At 40.8% G+C, this 20,585-nt stretch overlaps 2 long non-coding RNA genes and 1 other non-coding gene across 4 annotated transcripts in view; 1 reads left to right on the forward strand and 2 right to left on the reverse strand.

Annotated features, from left to right (window-relative positions):
• The window catches only part of LOC145722801 (uncharacterized), a 287,389-nt gene that overhangs the window by 52,554 nt on the left and 214,250 nt on the right, over positions 1-20,585 (forward strand). The gene's annotated exons all lie outside the window — the stretch shown is intronic.
• On the reverse strand, positions 42-114 carry TRNAM-CAU (transfer RNA methionine (anticodon CAU)). The gene has a single exon. It is a non-coding gene; the product is annotated as a tRNA-Met (tRNA).
• The window catches only part of LOC145722796 (uncharacterized), a 4,430-nt gene continuing 2,167 nt past the window's right edge, over positions 18,323-20,585 (reverse strand). Inside the window, exons 2-3 of one of the 2 annotated variants that reach the window (XR_014147344.1) lie at positions 20,058-20,193; positions 18,323-19,166 (exon numbers count right to left, since the gene is read on the reverse strand). This is a non-coding gene — a long non-coding RNA (uncharacterized LOC145722796). Of the gene's footprint in view, positions 20,194-20,585 lie in introns of both variants that reach the window. The other variant, XR_014147343.1, reaches the window with a different exon arrangement.

Consider the following 20,585-nt stretch of genomic DNA (forward strand, 5'->3'; position numbering starts at 1 on the left):
GGTTGTCACCTGCTGCGAACAAGCTTCTAGGCAAAAACGCCTGCCCTCTCTGAGGCTCGAACTCAGGACCTTCAGATTATGAGACTGACGCGCTGCCCACTGCGCTAAGAAGGCGGTGGAAGCCGTTTCCTGGTTAGACTTTAAAGGAATCATCTAATTTCTGGAAACCAGGATGTACCCACTGAACAATTGTGCTTGACCTTTGGCCAGTATTTTCTCTCTTATTCCTTGTTGATCTGGATCGTCTTTCCCTCAGAGATATCGATTTATTTTTATTTTTATTTTTTTACTGTCCGCAGTCTCCTCTGTTGGAGTAATAGACTCAGTAAATAGTTGAATGAGTATCTCCCGAACATGTCCATAGCCTATACCTACCAGTCAGTTTAAATCTACATTTCCACCTATGTCTCCTGAGATAGTCTCCTTGAAATATCGCAAACTGATTTTATAACTCTCCATATTTTCTGCATTTCTATACAACCAAATATGCTATTAAAGACTTCAGTTGTACAAAAAAGCCTGGCTGGTTCAGTGGAGAGGGTGTGTGGCTCCTAATTATGAGCTTGTAAGTTTGAGCCCCGTGTTGGGGGGCAGATTGTATCTATTAAAAAACTTATACACATAATTTCATTTAGTCCAATTTAATTTTTTGCCATAAATCTATATATCATTATCCCCATTTTACTGATAAAACTGAGGCTCCACAGAATTAAACCCACAGCTACCCAGTGGTAAAGCCAGACCTTGGAAGCATTCTGATTCCAAAAAGCATGCCTTCTCCACTCTAGATCATATTCTCTCCACCATTCTTCTCCACATCACCGCATTCATTCAAGTAAGCAAATATTTATACAATTATGGATTCTCTAGTCGATTCAACAAACATTAATTCACAACCTGCCATATGCTTGGCAACTGGGTTCAAAACTTACAAGGCAAGCTTGGCCCTTTGTCCCTCAAGTCCCCACAGATACTTTAGATCATCAGTTCTCAAAGTGTGGTGAACAGATCCATGGAGGTCCTGAGACACTTTCAAGATATATGAGGCCAACAATATTTTCATCATAATATCAAGGCTTTATTTGTTATGAAAAAAGCTGATGGTGCAAAAACAGTAGGTAAAATTGCTGGTGCTTCCTATGGATCAAGGCAGTTTATCAAGAGATCCCCGCCCTCATTGTGTCCATAGCAGTCACTCTGGGGGGTGGGGGTTGGTTTACTTAATATCCTTGATGAAGCAGTAAAAAAAAAAATTACTTTATTAGCTCTTACCCTTAAGTACATGTCTTTTTAATAATCCATGTGAATAAATGGTAAGTGCAGAAAAAGCACTTCAGCTGTGTATTAGAATAAGAAGATTGTCTAAGAAAAGTGTTTGGGTGACTTTTGACTTGCAAACTGATCTAGATGTTTTGTTTTGTTTTCATGGATAACCATTTTTATTTGAAAGAATAAATAGTAGACAAAACTATGATATATTCTGACATTTTCTCAAAAATCAAAGATATCAGTCTGTAAAAAATAATAATTCAAAGAAAAATAATTGAGAGGATTTGTTTGCAATGATGAATTATTAGCTTTCAGGTGAAAATTAGCAGTTAGGAAACTTCATGAACTTGCAGCTTCCTAATACTTAGAGACATTTCTGATGAGATTGGTGATGGTATTAATGCATGTTCTTTTCTGTTTGTTTGATATTATGTACTGAAATGTTTCAACATTTGGAAAAGCTGAATACCTCCACAGACCAATATGACCAACTTATTACCAAATCACACATGGGTAAAAGATCCATTCAAAGTTAGTGATAAGGCTTCAGATTACACATTACAACCAATCCTAAAGAAGGTGCCACCTGTGAAGTTTGGTATAAAATCAGAGAAGAATGTCCACAATTGCCTGAAAAAGCTATTAAAATACTCTTTCCTTTTCTAACAACATATCTGCATGAAGCCAAACTTTCTTCATATGCTTATGACATTTTGAATAAAGAAACATATAAAAATTTGTCTTCTACTAGGCAGTCATTAAGGAGAGTTAAAGAAAAAATATATATAGTTATTTTTTCATAAAATGTTACTTATGATAACACCTAATAGGTTGATTAACAAATTAACAAATACTTTCTTTTAAAGACTTTTTAAATTATTTCTTTTAAGTAATCTCTACACCCAACATGAGGCTTGAACTCTCAACCCCAAGATCAAGAGTCACATGCTCTACCGACTGAGCTAACCAGGAACCCCAACTAGTAAATACTTTTAAATTTGCAGTTTTAAATCTTAACATAGTACATATTGATGGTTATTTCCACAAAGACCTTTGGGTTTCACAATAATATTTAAGAGTGCAAAGAGTCCTGGGTTGCCTGGCTGGCTCAGTCGGTAGAGTGTGCAACTCTTGGTCTCTGGGTTGTAAGGGTGCAGAAATCACTTAAAAAAAAAAAAATATGAGTTCTGACACCAAAAAGCTTGAGGATCACTACAGTAGATTACTGTATGTAAACTACTACAGTAGATTACTTCTACACAACCTCTCTTAAATCTCTCTTCCTTTTCATTCCATCATTCATTCTACTCATCATTACTGAGAACATGCTCAGTGCCAAGAGTTGTCCTGAGGTTGGGGATTCACAGAGAACAGAGCAATCCTTGACCTCAGGAGCTGACAGGGTAAACAAAGGCCCAGTTCCCATGCTCTCCAACTTCCTCAATTAAATATATCCTCTGAAATACTTCATTTTGATAACATAACCCTTCCGCTCTGTATTAGTCAGTTAGGGCCGCCTTAACAAAATACCACAGACGAGGTGGCTTAAACAACAGAAATTTTTCACACTGCCCTGGAGGCTGGATCAAATCCAAGTTCAAATCAAGGTGTCAGCAGGTTTGGTTTCTCCTCAGGCCTCTCTCCTTGACTTGTGGATGGCCACCTTCTGCGTCCTCACATGGTTTTTCCTTTGGGTGTGCACATGTCTGGTTTCTCTGTGTCCTAATCTCCTCTTCTTATAAGGACACCAGATAGGATTAGGGTCCACTCTAACGACCTCATTTTAATTTAATTCCCTCTTTAAAGGCCCTATCTCTACATACAGCCACATTCTGAGGGACCAAGGGTTGGGCTTTCAACATGTGAGTTTTGGAGGAACACAATTCAGCCCATAACATGCTCAAATGTTTTACAAAATTTTTATCCCTAGATTTTCAGCTTTTGCTGTCTCTACTTCCCTTCATGAGTATTTTAAAGCCCCCTCAATTAAAAAAGTCATACACCTTTCCTCATAGAGGAATTCCAACTTCATGCCTGGTCCATGATCTTCATTCTTCAAGACCCATTCTTGATATTTTCATTCTTATATGATCTTGTCTTTTTTCCTCTGGATGCTGCGATTCTTGTCGGTAACCATCTTGTGCATTTTGTTATTATAGTGTTCAGTATGGATACGCAGTATCTTTCATTACTACCCTCCAGTAGTCACCATACCTAGAAGGAAATTCAGCCACTCCGCGCAACAATCCAATACCTCACATATGCGTAGATTCATGATTCATATGGTCTAGAGAAATGACTGACTCTGAGTCCTGGTTCCGAAGGTAGTTGTAAACCTCAATTTGTTACCTTTTTGCTCACTCAGGTTCATGCCAAGTCTATGGGATCTAATGCAGAGCCCAGGAAAGGGAGGGAGGGGGGTAACGCTAAGCCTGCTCCTGTTTCTACCTGCCTGGTTGCTCAGGGAAACCTCTGTAGCATCCATATGCCCATGTGGGTTCTGAGATGTTTTTCTCTTTCTCCATATTTGAGTGAATCTTTTTTTTTCTCTTAATTTAGGGAAGTCCTTTCATTCCTTTCTCAAAGTCTAGTCCAATAGCCTTCTCTTACAAAACCTCTCCATGCTACATCCTCTGCAGACCCTTTCCAGTTCTTGTCTTAGACCTTGGTGGTGGTGGGGGGGGGTGGCAGTGAAAGGAAGCAGGGAAACCTTGGCCAAAACCACTCTCTACATTGCTGTGCAGCTCCATTGGAGCTTGTATAGTTACCTCAGATGAGGGGGAAAAGCCCCACTTACTGGTATCTCAAAATACATAGCACAAATGAAGATAGGGAACTGCAGATAATAGGCCAGGAATTATCTGCTTTCTGCTCTGGTTTAAAACAGTTTTTACCTTGTAGAGTGTTAAAAACAGACAAGTGGGAGAACAAGACATTATTCCCAAGGTGCAAGAAGTCGGGACACATGCAACTTGTGGCTTGTACCCAGAATGCTCTTGTTGTTGTAGTGGAGGGAGGTAGCTTCGACACAGCCATTTTCAGCCGACATAGTTCTAACAGACGGCAGAGCAGTTTCCTGCTCTCTGAATCTCGGCAAAGACTGACAGGAAGCAGCCATTTTCCCATTGCCTCCCTTTCTGATGGTGACGCCTGGCAGCCTCCCTGGAGGGCCTGTTTCATACAGAGGCTATGGCGGACGGCCCGGAGCCTGGTCCTCCGGCCCCTCCAACTATTTCGTAATTGTGCATGCCCCTCTATTTAAACCATTTCTTAATATTGCTGGGCTGGTTTCAATCATCTGTAGCAGAACTCTGCCTGAGGCATTTCCCCAATCCAGAGGAAGCCTAGATAACAGGAAAAGACTTGGTTGACCCTGTGACTTGCTTCTTCTCCTTAAGAATGCACAAGGAGACTTTTGCCTTCCCAACCACACCCCCCTAGTCTCCGTGTCAACAATACCTTCAGACCTACCTTGCATTAAACATGCAATTCCAGCGGTCTTTGATCTTAAAAACATCTCCCCACACACTTCTTAACGCCAAAAAACGTATTTATGAGAGGCTAAAACCTTACATTGGCACAATTAGTACTTAGAACGTAAGGTACGCATTTGGTGAAGTACATATTTGGTTAAAGGCTATTTGTTTTGGCTTACGATTAGGCCATGGAAAGATAAGTGATTATCAATATTTGTTTTCTTTTGCAAGGTAACTCTTTTGCCTATAGAAAAGGACATTAATAAATTATATGAAGTGCTATACATTATGTATATTAAAATGTCTTAAACCAGAAAAAAAATTTGTTTTCCTTGCCTTATGGGGTGAAAGGAGGTGTAAAAAAAGAGGTTTTCTTTTTTTATTGAGGTGGGAGTTGACATAAAGCATTATATTAGTTTCATACATAATACAACATAATGATTTGATATTTGTATACGCTGCCAAATGATCACAATAAATATAATTAACATCTGTATCCATACATAGTTACATTTTTTTCTTATGATGAGAACTTTATTTTCTATGATGAGGACATTTAAGATCTCCTCTCTTAGCAACTTTCAAATATAAAATACAGTGTTATTAACTATAGTCACCATGGTGTACATTACATCCCCGTGATTTATTTATCTCATAACTGGAAGTTGCTACCTCTTGACCCCCTTCACCCATTTTGCCTACCCTCACCCCCATTAAAGAATGCTTTTAGGTTTTTTGCCATTTGTAAATAAAAATGATACAATGTTTCCCCCCTACTCAGAAATTGAAAATGTCAAGTGGTTTCCTTATGTTATGAACATTGTTGTATCTACCATATGCGTTTGGATTACCCACAAGGACACTGTCTCTCAGATCCGTGAGATGTCCTTTCTTAGTGGGATAAAGTCATAATAATAACAAAACTAATTAAGGGACAGTCATATAACTGTATCAATTAGCCCTCTCCAAACTCTGTGATATAAATGTGACCATCTGCTGGGATATCCTGGGATATAATAATATAGACCATATATTTAGGTCTTCCGTTATCATTTTATTTCCACTCACTGGGACACAGTCTCAACCCCAAAATTAAAATGTTGAGCTCCCTGTAACACTCTAAAATTCATACTTGAGGGTGCATGGGTGGCTCAGGGGTTAAGCGTCTGCCTTTGGCCCAGGTCATGATACCAGGGTCCTGGAATCGAGCCCTGCATTGGGCTCCCTGCTCAGCGGGAAGCCTGCTTCTCCCTCTCCCACTCCCCCTGCTTGTGTTCCCTCTCTCGCGGTGTCTGTCTCTGTCAAATAAATAAATAAATAAAATCTTTTTAAAAAAATAAATAAATAAATAAAATTCATACTTGACATAAAGATCAAAGTTCTCCCTTCACCCATTGGAGCTGCTGAGTGAAGGCTACTTGGGTAGTTGCCAGGGAAAATGTTTCCTCTCTCTTTCCTTCTGCTTCTCTTTCCCTGAGTTACCTTCATTTCTCCACTTGGTCCGTTTAAGCTGGCTTTAAGCTGATCCTATGCCAATGCTCCCTCTCTCCTGTTCCCCACACGGGTTGTGGGAAATGTTCATGCCTGGTTTCCCGGAAGAGCTCTGAACTACAGGCTAATCTTGATAAAGGATCAGCTTCAGGCAGTCAAGCTGCCCATCTGTTGCCTTAATATTACCCACGGCCTTGTCCACTGTGTCCCCCATATTTTGTGCCATTGACCGGCCTTATTGACATCTCTTTTTGTGAAGATTTAGTAAAAGGGAAGACACCCCGATCTGAATTCTTGTGTGTGGGGAATGTACAGAGATAATAACACACCAACAGCTCACTCCAAAATCCTTTTCATAAATTCTATTTCAATTGCCTTTGCTCTGTACTACAGAGATGCTCTCCTCATCCTGCTCAAGATTTGACACCACTGGCTGGGCTTCTGCCTCCTGCAGACACCTTCCTCATGCTAATTAGGCTTTAACACCTCAGACTGACCTACGGTCTTCTTCTCACTAGGGCTCCAACACCATGCTTTGGGCCTTGTTCCTGAGTGGATGCCTTCTGCATTGTGCTTAGGTTACACAACCAGCCAGAGGCTGTTAGTCTTTGTACTTGTCCTCCTCGTCCTGCCTGGGCTCCTACACTCCATGCCCCCTCCCAACGTGGATACGTTCTACACCTGGGAAACTCCAGGGCACCACAGCTCCCCAGACCTAATTTGATCTGACATGCCTAAATGATGGTACTACTATATTCCTCAGGAAGGAAAAGAAAAGTGAAATAGAATGGGAGAGAAAAGGAAGGCAAAAGAAGAGGGAGATGAATAGGATGAGGAAATTTTTTTTTAAATTTTATTTATTTATTTGACAGAGAGAGAGGGACAGCACAAACAGGGGGAGCAGCAGAGGGAGAGGGAGAAGCAGACTCCCTGCTGAGCAGGGAGCCCGATGCGGGGCTCGATCCCAGGACCCTGAGATCATGACCCGAGCTGAAGGCAGACGCTTAACCGACTGAGCCACCCAGGCGCCCGAGGAAATTTTTTTTTTAATTGAAGCATATTTGACATACTATTAGTTTTAGGTATACAACAATTGTATATGTTTAGTTGAAGCATAGTTGACATATTATATTAGTTCCGTATACGACATAGTGATTTGACAATTCTATCCATTATGAAATGCTTACCACGACAGGTATAGTTATCATCTACCAAATTTAAACAGACATTTTAGCTATAGCATTTTTGTACAGGACCTTTACTGATAAAGTTTTCTTCTACTCTTCACTTGCTACACATTTTTTTAAAGAATGACATTGTATTTTAACAGCTTATCTGTATCTGTATCTCTTAGTATGGTCATATATTTTTTCTCTTATTAAGGAAGTTATATTAATTAGTTTTATAGTATAAAACTATAGTTTCATAGCATAATATAAAACTAACCTTATAAATCTGGAATAAATCCAACTTAATAATAAGGATGTATTTTATTACTGGCCTTTTATATTTTCTTCAGTTTTATTTAATATTTGCATTCAAATTCAGGTGTGAGAGTGGAATCTTATTTTCCTTCTCACATAGTCTTTGTTAGGTTTGGGGTATCAAAATTACTGCTAGTGTCACAAAATTAGTTGAGTTTTTTTTCCCCCCCATTTGTTTTTCTGGAAGTTTTTATAAGATCAGAAATATCTTTATAAATATTTGATAAATTCGTATCTCAGATCTTCTGGGTCAGGTATTTTTTTGTGGAAGATTTCAAATCATGGGTTCTTTTGTTAATGCTTATGGAAAGAATTAAATTTTCTACTAAAAACATTTAGTAGTGCTCGCTTCGGCAGCACATATAATAAAAACATTTAGTAAATGACATTTTTCAAGAAATGTAAGTTTTGAAGTTTATTAGCACTAGATTTTCCTCATCTTGTCCTCGCTGTTTAGTCATGGGAACATCTGTGGTTGTGTCTCTTTTTAAGTATATTTTTCACTGTTCATTATTCCTGTTTAATCTTGCCAAATGTTTGTCTACTTCACTGATCTCTTCTTTTGGCATTGTTGCCCTTCCCCTTGTATTTTTGTTTTAATATTTTGTTACTTTATCTTTTTATCTGAAAGAGAAGTAACAGCTGATACCAAAATATCACAAAGGATTATAAGAGACTACTATGAAAAATTATATACCAGCAAATTAGACAACCTAGAAGAAATGTATAATTCCTAAAAACATAGTCTTTCAAAACCAAATGAGGAAGAGATAGAAAATCTAACCAGACTAATTACTAGTAATGAAATTGAATCGGTAATCAAAAAACTCCCAAGAAACAAAAGTCCAGGACTAGGTGGTTTCACAGATGAATTCTACCAAACATTTAAAGGAGAGTTAATACCAATTGTTCTCAAAGTACTCCAAAAAATACACAAAGGAATGCTTCCAAATACATTCTATGAGGCCAGACAGCATCACCATGATCCCAAAATCAGACAAAGACAATAAAAAAACCCTGCAAGCCAATATCTCTGATGGACATAGATGCAAAAATCTTCAAGAAAACATTAGCAAACTGCACTTAACAATACATTAAAAGGGGGGCACCTGGGTGGCTCAGTCAGTGTCTGCCTTCAGCTCAGGTCATGATCCCAGAGTCCTGGGATTGAACCCCGTGGCAGACACCCTTCTCCCTTTCCCTGTGCCCCTTCCGACCCCTCATGCTCTCTCTCGCTATCTCTCTCAAATAGATACATAAAATCTTTTAAAAACACCCAAACATTAAAAGGCTCATTTAACACGATCAGGTGGGATTTATTCTGGGGAGGCAAGGATGGTTCAGTACTCACAAATCAAGCAACATGATATAACACATTAACAAAACAAAGGATAAAAATCATATGATCATCTTAATAGATGCAGAAAAAGCATTTGACAAAATTCAAATTCTGTTCATGATAAAAACTCAATAAAGGAGGGTTTAGAGGGAACATGTCTCAACATAATAAAGACCATATGTGAAAAACCTATAGCTAACATCATACACAATGGTGAAAAATTGGGAGCTTTCCCCAAAGACCAGAAATAAAACAAGGATGTTCACTCTCACCACTTTTACTTAACATAGTCCTGGAAGTCCTAGCCATAGCAATCAAACAAGAAAAAAAAAAAAAAAAAAAAAAGCATCCAAACTGGTAAGGAAGAAGTTAAGCTGTCACTGTTTGCAGATGACATACTATACATAGAAAACCTAAAGACTCTACCAGAAAACTATTATAATTAATAAATGAATTCAGTAAAGTTGCAGGATTCAAAATTAATAAATGGAAATCAGTTGCATTTATATACACTTAATAAGAAGTAGCAGAAAGAGAAATTAAGAAAACAATTCTATTTATAATTGCACTCAAAAGAATAAAATACCTAGGAATAAACTTAACTGAAAAGGAGAAAGACCTGTACTCTGAAAACTATAAAACATTGATGAGACAAATTGAGGACAACACAAACAAATGGAAAGATATTCCATGCTCATGGATTGGAAGAATTAATATTGTTAAAATGTCCGTACTATCCAAAGCAATCTACAGATTCAGTGCAATCCCTGTCAAAAAAACCAACAGTATTTCCTGCAAAACCAGAACAAATAATCCTAAAATATATATGGAACCACAAAAGACCCCAATTATCCAAAGCAATCTTGAGAGAGAAGAACAAAGCTGAAGACATCACATTCCCAGATTTCAAGATACACTACAAAGCTGTAGTAATCAGGGGCACCTGGGTGGCTCAGATGGTTAAGCGTCTGCCTTTGGCTTAGGTCATGATCCCAGGAGCCCCACGTCCGGCTCCTGGCTCGGCAGGGAGCCTGCTTCTCCCTCTCCCTCTCCCTCTGCCTCTCCCCCTGTTCATGCACTCTCTCTTTCTCTCTGTATCTCTGTGTCTCAAATGAATAAAAAAAAAAAATCTTTAAAAAAAGCTGTAGTAATCAAAACAGCATGGTATTGTCACAAAAATAGACACAGATCAATGGAACAGAAGAGAGAGCCAAGAAATAAACCCAAACTTATATGGTCAGTTAATCTATGACAAAGGAGACAAGGATATAGAATGGGGAAAAGAGAGTCTCTTCAATAAATGATGTTAGGAGAACTGGGCAGCTATATGCAAAAGAATGAAACTGAACCATACACAAAAATAAATTCTAGTTGAATTAAAGCCCTAAATGTGAGACATAAAACTATAAAAATCCTAGAAGAAAACATACATACATACACTATAAAAATCCTAGAAGAAAACATACATACATACAAAGAAAATAGTAATTTCTTTGACAATGGACTGAGCAACATTTTTCTAGATATGTCTCCTCTGACAAGGGAAACAGAAGCAAAATTAAACTATTGGGAATACACCAAGGCAAAAAGCATTTGCACAGTGAAGGAAACTATCAACAAAATGAAAAGTCAACCTACTAAATGAGAGAAGATATTGGTAAATGATATATCCAATAACGGGTCAATATCCAAAAATATATAAAGAACTTATATAACTCAACACCAAAAAAAAAATAATGATAATCCAATTTAAAAATGGGCAGAGGAACTGAAAAGACAGTTGTCCAAAGAAGACATTCAGATGGCCAACAGGCACATGAGAAGATGCTCAATGTTACTAATCATCAGGGAAATAGAAATCAAAACCACAATGAAATACCTCTTCACACTTGTCACAATGGCCAGACTCAAAAAGACAAGAAATAAGGAGTGTTAGGGAGGATTGGAGAAAAAGGAACAATTGTGCACTGTTGGTAGGAATGTAAACTGGTGTAGCCACTATGGAAAACAGAATGGAGGTTCTCAAAAAACTAAAAATAGAAGTACCATATGATCCAGTAATTCCACTACTGGGTATTTACCCAAAGAAAACAAAAACACTAATTTGAGAAGATATATGTTCCCTTATGTTTACTGCAATATTTACAATAGCAAAGATACGGAAACAACGCATGTGTCCATCAAGAGATGAATGGATAAAGATGTGGTAATAGATATAGATACAGATATAGATCTAGGAACATCACTTAGTCTTTTTTTTTTTTTTAAAGATTTTATTTATTTATCTGAGAGAGAGAATGGGAGACAGAGAGCATGAGAGGGGAAAGGTCAGAGGGAGAAGCAGACCCCCCACTGAGCAGGGAGCCCGATGTGGGACTCGATCCCGGGACTCCAGGATCATGACCTGAGCCGAAGGCAGTTGCTTAACCAACTGAGCCACCCAGGCGCCCCCATCACTTAGTCTTAAAAAAAAATGAGACCTTGCCATTTGTGACAACATGAATGGACCTAGGTGGTATTGTGTTAAGTGAAATATGTCAGATAGAAAAAGACAAATACCATATGATTTCACTTATATGTGGAAACTAAAAAACAAAAGAACAAACACAAAAGAAGAAACAGATCCATAAATACAAAAAACAAACAAACTTGTGGTTGACAGAGAGGAGAAGGTTAGAGGGATGAGCAAAATGGGTGAAAGGGAGTGGGAGTTACAGGCTTCCAGTCATGGAATGAATAAGTCACAGGACGAAAGGTACAGACAACATAGGGAATCTAGTCAATAATATTGTAATGGTGTTATATGGTGATAGATGGTACCTACACTGGGGTGAACATAGCCTAACACACAGAGTTACTTAATGACTAGGTTGTACACCTGAAGCTAATGCAATATTTTGTGTCAACTATACTTCAATTGAAATTTTTTAATTAATTAACAATTAAAATAGGCAAAGGATTCAAACAGAAATTTCTCTAAAGAAGACGTACAAATGGCCAATAAGTACATGGACAAGGTGTTCATCATTAATCATCAGGGAAATGCAAACCAAAACTGCAATGAGATATCACTTCTTACCTGCTAGGATGGCTATAATTAAAAAGAAAAGGAAAGTAAATGTTGGCAAGGATGTGGAGAAATTGTGACCCTCATACAAGGCCAGTGGGAATGTAAAATGTAAATTGCTGTGTAAAACAGGTGACTTCCTCAAAAAGCTAAACAGATTACCATATCAGCTAGCAATTCTACCCTAGGTATATACCCAAGGTAACTGAAAACAGAGATCTACACAGATACTTGCACACCAATGTTCATTGTAGCATTGTTCACAAAAGCCAAAAGGTAGAAATGACACAAATGTCCATCAACAGATGAATGGATAAACCAAATGTGTGTGTGTGTGTATATATACACAATGGAATAGTATTCAGTCATAAAACGGAAGTTTTCACACATGCTAAAACATGGATGAACCTTGAAAACATTATACTAAGTGAAATAAGCCAGACATCAAAGTATAAATATTGTATGAACCCACTTACATAAAATATGTAGAAGAGGCAAATTCATAGAGACAACGTGGATTTGAGGATATGAGGAGTTGGGGGAAAACAGGTATGAATTGGTTGAGTTTCTATTTGGGTGGTAGATAAAGACTTGGAAATAGTAGTGAGGGTTGGAGAACACTGTAAATGTAATTAATGTTTTTAAATTGTACACTTAAAAGTGGTTACAAATGGCATGCCTTACACTATATACATTTTACCACAATACAATTTTTTAAAAAGAAAAAGAAATTTGATTTTTTGTTGTTGTTGTTAATATTTATTTATTTGACACAGAGAGAGCACAAGCAGGGGGAGCGGCAGAGGGAGAGGGAGAAGCAGACTTCCGCTGTGCAGGGAGCCGGATGCGGGACTCGATCCCGGGACCCTGGGATCATGACCTGAGCTGAAGGCAGACGCTTAACCGACTGAGCCACCCAGGCACCCAAGAAATTTGATTTTTTAATAACATCCCCCAACAAACCAAAATCAGTCAACATTGGAAAAACAGCAGTTCTGAAGTGGCAAATGGCAGACTCCAAATCATTGCCTGGAACTTACTTAAAACCAGCTGCTTGTACAAAATCCACTTGAAATAAGGGGAAGGCAGGACAGGGTGGTGGTCTGGGGTGTTTTTCTCCCAACCCCACTGATCCAGCTGTATCCTAAACTTGGGCTCATGCCTCCTTTACAGTCTGCTTTCTTTTTTTTTTTTTTTTTTTTTTTTTAAAGATTTTATTTATTTATTTGAGAGAGAGAGAATGAGAGACAGAGAGCACGAGAGGGAAGAGGGTCAGAGGGAGAGCAGACCCCCGCTGAGCAGGGAGCCCGATGTGGGACTCGATCCCAGGACTCCAGGATCATGACCTGAGCCGAAGGCAGTCGCTTAACCGACTGAGCCACCCAGGCGCCCTTACAGTCTGCTTTCTGAAATCTCTGCGTTGTATAGGCATTCAGCCAAGGGTGGCAAAATCACAGGGGTCCCTAGGCTTAGAAACGTCATGTAGGTGTACACGGCATTGTGCAAGAGGTCCCACTTGCTCATCTGAGCTGAGAACGGATCTCTTTAAACCACCTTCTTGTCTAGATGTGAACCTAACTCCACGGGAGGAATGGACAGGATTTTGACAAAATGACGCGTGAGCTAGGAGACACACTCCTAGGGCACAGAAGGTAAAGCACAGGGAGGCTGGCAGATGCAACTCAAAGACCCAGGTGCTCTCACTACACAGTGGTAGAATCTCATAAGGGTCAGTCTACTCCAGGAATATGCTTTAGGCTCAGACTTCCTAGGGTTTACCCTCCTCAGGTTGTGTTCATCCCCTCGAGGCTAGTCCTCCAGGTATATCTGGCTGAGGTTGAACTGAAAGAAAGGAATCCTGGGAAACAGAAGGAGAAAGAGAAAAATCAAAAAGCCACCGAGATATGAAGACATCATGAAGTGAAAACAGAAAGAGAAACGGATTTCAACAAGCAGTCTCAAATTGTCAGTCTTTGTTTGGTGTTCACTGGGTTCAGAACAGTTTGGAGCCAAAAGAAACTGAAGGCATGGTTCATGCTCTTTAGAGAACTATCATTTTAATGAGTACCTATTTCGTACCTAGCCACTGTGCTGGTCTTTGCCCAAATTACCACATTGCATCCTTTCCAGGGAGGGAGGTGTTGCGTTATGAACTTGTAACATCAAGATGGAAAGACAAAATGGAGAGTTGCAAAACAGAAAATACAGAGAGCTGGAGAGAAAACACATGAAGGACAGTCAGGCGGTATGCAGGAGAAGGATAATTGATGTCTCCATATGGGTAGCCAGATAGACTCCACCAATGAGAGAAAAGGTAAATTAAGAAGTGACATGGCATAAAAGCCTTCCCTTGACTAAGATAAAAATCTGGCTGGGTTCACAGGTGTGAGGACAATCACCAGAACTCAGGAACAAGATGAAGTATAAAGTGAGGACACTCAGGTGACTTGAGGTCTGACTCCATGAAAGTCTTCATCAGCAGTGTGTGTTTCAGGATCCCAAGAATCACAATGTATCCTCCATGTGGACATAAGAAAAGTGCATCTCTCTGGAGTCTACCCTTGGTGAGAGCTTAGATGTGAGCAGGAAAAACCTCACCCCTTAGCTCTCCCCTGATCCCAACTATTTCCTTTAAATGTCCTACGAAGTTTGACTTCGATCTTGATTATGTCCCGTCCCTAAGATCATCCGTGTTAGTGCATGTCCTAAGGGTAAAATAGGCCTGCTTCTTTAGTATGTAAGTTGCTTTGAGGAACGATTTAAAAAAAAAAAAAGAAGACTGCATAGTGTCTAAGGAGGATTCAAAACCCTTTCAAATGGAATTCCAATGTGTCTATAAAACGTATCCTTCAAAAAATCTCATTGATCACTTTCCTCTACAACTCATCAATTCTCCACACTTCAAATTGCCAAGCGCAACTCATACCCTCCGTCCTGCTGACTTGCTTGCTTAATCATGCTTGTCCAACCAATGTAAATCTATCATCTATCTATTTGAAGTCACTTCCCATCCAAATTCACCCTTCCACCTAAATGTGGCCTACACACTAAACTTCCGCTGACCCCAATCCCGCCCCTCTCCCCCACATGTCCAATGCCTTATCCTCCTACCTACCATTAGCCCAAACTCACATTTCTCCTTTCCCAAATCACCACACCCTTATTCTTTCCAAATATTTGACCCCAGCTACAGAGATAAATCACTCTCTCCTATGATCAGATCTCATTATCTTAAAATACTCACAGGATCTAACTCTCTCATGTGATATCTCTTCACCTTTCCAAATAGAGGCATCCTAGGAAGGTGTGGAACTTTCCGCCCCATCTTATCATGAATCCTGCTACTTGTAAATGAATTCCTCTCACACAATCCATCTCTCCTTCCACACAAAGGCTACTTCTACAGGATGCCCAGTTCAATTTGAATTTCTGATAAACAATGAATCATTTTTTAGTATAGGTAGCCCCATGTAAAAAAGCTTAAAAATACATTATTTATCTAAAATTCTAATATAATGGGGCCCCCTGTATTTTTTTTTCTTTCTAAATCTGGCAACCCTAGATACCACACACTCTCCTTGGGACCAATATGGCATCTCATTTTCTAGTGTCTCATCTCAGAAAAAGGTCTCAGACTGATAAAATGTGCCTGTCCAGGGTTGCAGGTCAAATTTCTAACCGTTCAACCCTACTCACAATGGTTGTCCCTTACCCTTCATTTCAATCCCCACACCCAGATGCTCTTCAAAACCAAAGCAACCAGATGGGGATCCCTTACCCAAAGTGAATTCCCAGATGGCAAAAAGGGAAAAAGAGGAAAAGTCTGGAAGGATGCTACCAAAATGAGCCATAAGAAGGAGAGTTCAACGGCAAAGACAACAAAATATCAGCCACACATATTCTGAGGAGGAAGTGGGAATTACAGCTTGGGACAGGGGTCAATTCTTTTCACCTCCAAACTCACATGCTATCCCCTCCTCCACCTGCCCATACTCACACACTGTCAAGAGAGGAGGAGCAGAGCTGAGAGAGAACTCAGTGAGGGACAGGTGAGCTCAGGGACAGTTTGCTGGAGGACTCAGAGAAGATGAAGAAGGTAGAGAGATATAATCCATATAATCCACTCACTCCCCATGTACTGGACCCTGCATACTACCAACTTTATTTCTTGTTACTTGCTTAAACTGATTCTCTCTTTGTTTTGTTTTGTTTTAACCTCTTACCCCTCTTACTCAGTGGATATCACTGTTTCTTCATCCTCCCTTGCTGCAAGGGAATTAATTCTTATTCCGCTGTCCATTTACTTAATTACTTGGGGTTCTATTCCTATGGAAGAAGACAAATACATATATTACATGTCAGGGGTTGGGCATTCTACAAACAAGAGTCATGCTGAAAATAAAAAGAGACCGCTTGATTTAATCCAGTATTTCCTACATTTACTTGACAAAACAACCATTTATGTGACCCCCCCCCCTTTCCCACCCCGGTCCCCATGTAATACCCATGTTCATCTTCTTCTATGGGAATAGAACTTGCAGGTAGGTGTGGCTATGTGACTAAGGCCTGGCCAATGAGATGCAGGTGGCCTGCAGGCCTGTGGCTTCTGGGAGACTTCCTCTAATAAGAGCTGGCACACACTCTTTGCCTTTTCTTGAATCCTCCTCCATCTTTCTGTCTGAAACCTGAATATGATAATTAGAAATCTACCCACCAGATAAGGGATGATGGACTATGAACGGGAAGGAACCCGGGCCCCTGAAGACTTTGTGGAACAAAGCCATCACCACAACCACAGACTGCCTGCCTACCTCCTTTTGTAAAGTTTCCTCCGATCCTCCCAAGCAGAGACACCCACTTCCTCCAATGTTCTTACTGCGCTTCACACAGATCTTTCCTCTAATACATCTTATCAAATTAAACTTGTCTCTTATGCACAGGGATTTACTGAATCAAAGCCCATTCTGATTGACAGGCAGTGGATATTGTATTGAGGAAGAACCCAAGCCTAACTTTTTGTTGAGTGGAAAAGAAAGTCACAAGTGATTGGTGTTACCTGCCTTGAATATGGCAAGGAGACTGGTAATTTGCCCCATAGAGTTGCCACCTCTGAACTCGGCGTATTATCTATTTCATTTTTTTTTAATTTTTTAGATTTTATTTATTTATTTGACAGAGAGAGAGACAGCGAGAGAGGGAACACAAGCAGGGGGAGTGGGAGAGGGAGAAGCAGGCTTCCTGCCGAGCAGGGAGCCCGATGCGGGGCTCGATCCCAGCACCCTGGGATCATGACCTGAGCCGAAGGCAGACGCTTAAACAACTGAGCCACCCAGGTGCCCCTCATTTTTTTTTTAAAGATTTTTATTTATTTATTTGACAGAGAGAGAGGGAGAGAGCATACAAGCAGCGGGGAGTGGCAGGCAGAGGGAGAAGCAGACTCCCCGCTGAGCAGGGAGCCCGACATGGGGCTCGCTCCCAGGACCCTGGGATCATGACCTGAGCGAAAGGCAGATGCTTAACCTACTGAGCCACCCAGGTGCCCTATTTCTTTTAACTATGATTTCTAAAGGGTGAGGAACCAATCTTTTCTTACTTTCCATTTCCATTGCCCAACTAGATTATAGGGTAGAATGCAAATTGCATGACTTTTAAGGATAAAATGAGACTCCTAATTTAATGCTGCCGGCGAGGGGCAGCGGGGCCACCAAGCCACATGGGCAGAAGCAGCCGGGGCCTCCGGGGCCTGCACACCGGCCACAAACAGGACTCCACGGGCCAGCCAGGGGAAGGTTGGGGGGTGGGGGCTGGGAACAGGAACAAGCAGCTGCAGAGGCAGCGGTCACTGGACCCGGGAGGTGGCCCTGCACAGCTGCTCCCTTCCCCTGGAGACCAGTGGGAGACTTTGCAGGAGGGGTCAGGGTGCCACTGGGCTGCTGAACACCATGGAACACCAGGGCCCGGGGAGCCACGCAGGAGGTGCCCACTGCGGGGTAGGACACTTGGACGTTTGAGCCTTGGCCGACTTGCACCTCTCTGGCTGCAACTGCAGTATCTGAAAGAAGCCACAGAACAGACACTTCCTTGCTCAGGCTTTTGAAGCCTGAAGGGAGCCAAGAGCGTAAGCACACACACATTCAAAGCACACAGAGCCTAGCACACCTGTCCAGCCAAATGAACAGACCTGTCAGAATCTCTAAAAGTAAGAAAAAAGAGTTTTATTTGAGCCCAACTTAGGCCGGCTGCCAGGAAACACGCTCTTCACAGGGAAGAAAATGTTCTGCAGAAGGAACAGTTTTTACAGGGTCATATACTTTTTTACATCTTGTAAGAGCTCAAAGACTATAGACTGGCACACAGGCAGGAATGAGTTTTACCGCAAAGGAACGCCGGGAGTAGGAGCATCCATCGATACCTCAAGGACAAGCTGGTTTTCCTTTAGGCTACTCATTTACAAAGCAGATGTACGCGAATTCGTGGTGCGCCATACGCTAGGCTTTTGGTTTGAGCAAAGTTTATGTATGGTCATGCTACCTCAGAAAGAAATTTAAAACGGCTTCCCCTGTGTATGAGGTCTTCAGAGAGTTTTTCTCTCATCACCTTCTGTATGGGGGCGGCATTCAGAGCCTCTACACGCCCCGCTCACACCCTGGAGGCTCTGGAATGGCCCCACACTGCCTGGAGGAGGGCACTGGGTGGAGTGTGGTCGCGGAGGGATTCAACGGCACGAACTGGGAGGCCACAAAGGAGCACAAAGGCATCATCAAGACCATGTCTGAAGAGCGAGCTCCTGCTTCTCCATTCCGGAAGTTGTAATGCTTGGGGCCGGCAGCTCTGCTGTCCTCGCGGCGCCTGGGTGGTGCTCGTGAGGGTGGCTGGTGAGTGTGGACCCAGGCAGCCGGTTCCACTGGCCGGTGGCCATCTTGACCTCTGCGGTTTGTCGCAGCTACTCCTTTCTTTAAGCAGCTCTTTGCTCCTCCTCAGCCCAGACTGGGACATAGGCTAGTTGAGATCTGTCTTTCTCTTCCCAACTTTTGTGTGACCTATTAGGGAAATAAATATTTTGAACAGTGAAGCAATTACTGTGGCTTAACAACACAAAGATAAAATGAGACCCTCAAATTGGACACCTGTGACAAGCCATTTTGAGGCACTTGTTCGTTTTCCTCTTGCTTGGGTGTATTTCAGTGAGAAAATCTGAGCTGCTCTAGGAAATCAAGAGATGAAGATGCTATCCTCTTGGAGTTGTTGGACCATCAACTCGGTGATTTTTTAAAATATGCTGTTGGTTGTTATCTTTGGAGTAGATCACACAGAAAATACTTTTGTGAGACTATAACTCCGCTGAATCAGGGTTTTGGTGAGTGACTAATAGAACAAATTGGACGCCTGATGAATATGGTACCTGTGGCTAGTTGGAATTCCTCCCTCCAAATCCTAAAACGGTTTCTGAACAAGACCCAAGCAATGCAGATATATTTTCCTTCCTCTGATCTCAGATTCCTTCTCTGGTTAAAGGATCGATTCTCCTTAGTATTTTAGAACCCAGCCTCCCCTATCTCCTGAGTGGCCTCTGATACCCCTTTCCTGAATCTTCATCCTCTCTATTGGCATTTTTCCTTTAGCGACATATTCAAATCTCTTTCACCCTGAACCTGTAGGCCCTACTCCCCCTAGAAGTCCTATGTTCTACAGTAGAGATGGCCTTTCATTCTTCATTTTTATAGCCAAAATTCTGGAAAGAAATGATACAGCTTGTGTCCCGTCCTTCCTTTTCCACCACACTCCACAGAAACTGCCCCTATTAAAGATGAAAAACTCTTGATTCCTAAACTCCCTAGATCTTCTTCAGAGAGGGAGTATAAGATAGTGGTAACAAGCACAGACTCAGAAAGTCAGACTGCCAGGGTTTAAATCCCCATTCTGCCACTTACCAGCAGCATGATCTTGCACAAAACACTTAACTTCCTTGTACTTCATTTCCCTCATCCGTAAGATGGGGTTGTTGTGAGGATTAAACAGCAAAGTGTTCTTGGATGATTTAGTACATATAAGGAGCCTATAACATGCCTAGAACACAGAAATTCCCAACTGATCTCTGTATGACACTGATGTCATCAACCTCTTATTTGAAACTCTCCTCCCTTGTTTGCCCTGACCGATTTTTGTTTGTTCATTTCCCTCATAATTTGCTGGCTGCGCCTTCTTATTCTTTGCCCTTGTCTCCAGGTTTCCTGTTTTGCTTCTATCTATATTTTAAAATAAAATCATCTTTCTAAATAAATACATAATAAAATTAAAAACTCTCTAAAGAATTTTAAGTTTGGAGATAATTCAGCTATCTTATGAATGGCTTCCATTTCCTACAAGGTCCATTAATTGAACTCACATTCAAGTATCTCTTTTTTCCCATCTTCCATTCCAGTCCATCTTCAACTCATTGCATCTATTAAGCTTCACCT

This window comes from Leptonychotes weddellii, chromosome 8, assembly GCF_054177405.1.
Source record: "Leptonychotes weddellii isolate Sample4059 chromosome 8, ASM5417740v2, whole genome shotgun sequence".
Lineage (NCBI taxonomy): Eukaryota > Metazoa > Chordata > Mammalia > Carnivora > Phocidae > Leptonychotes > Leptonychotes weddellii.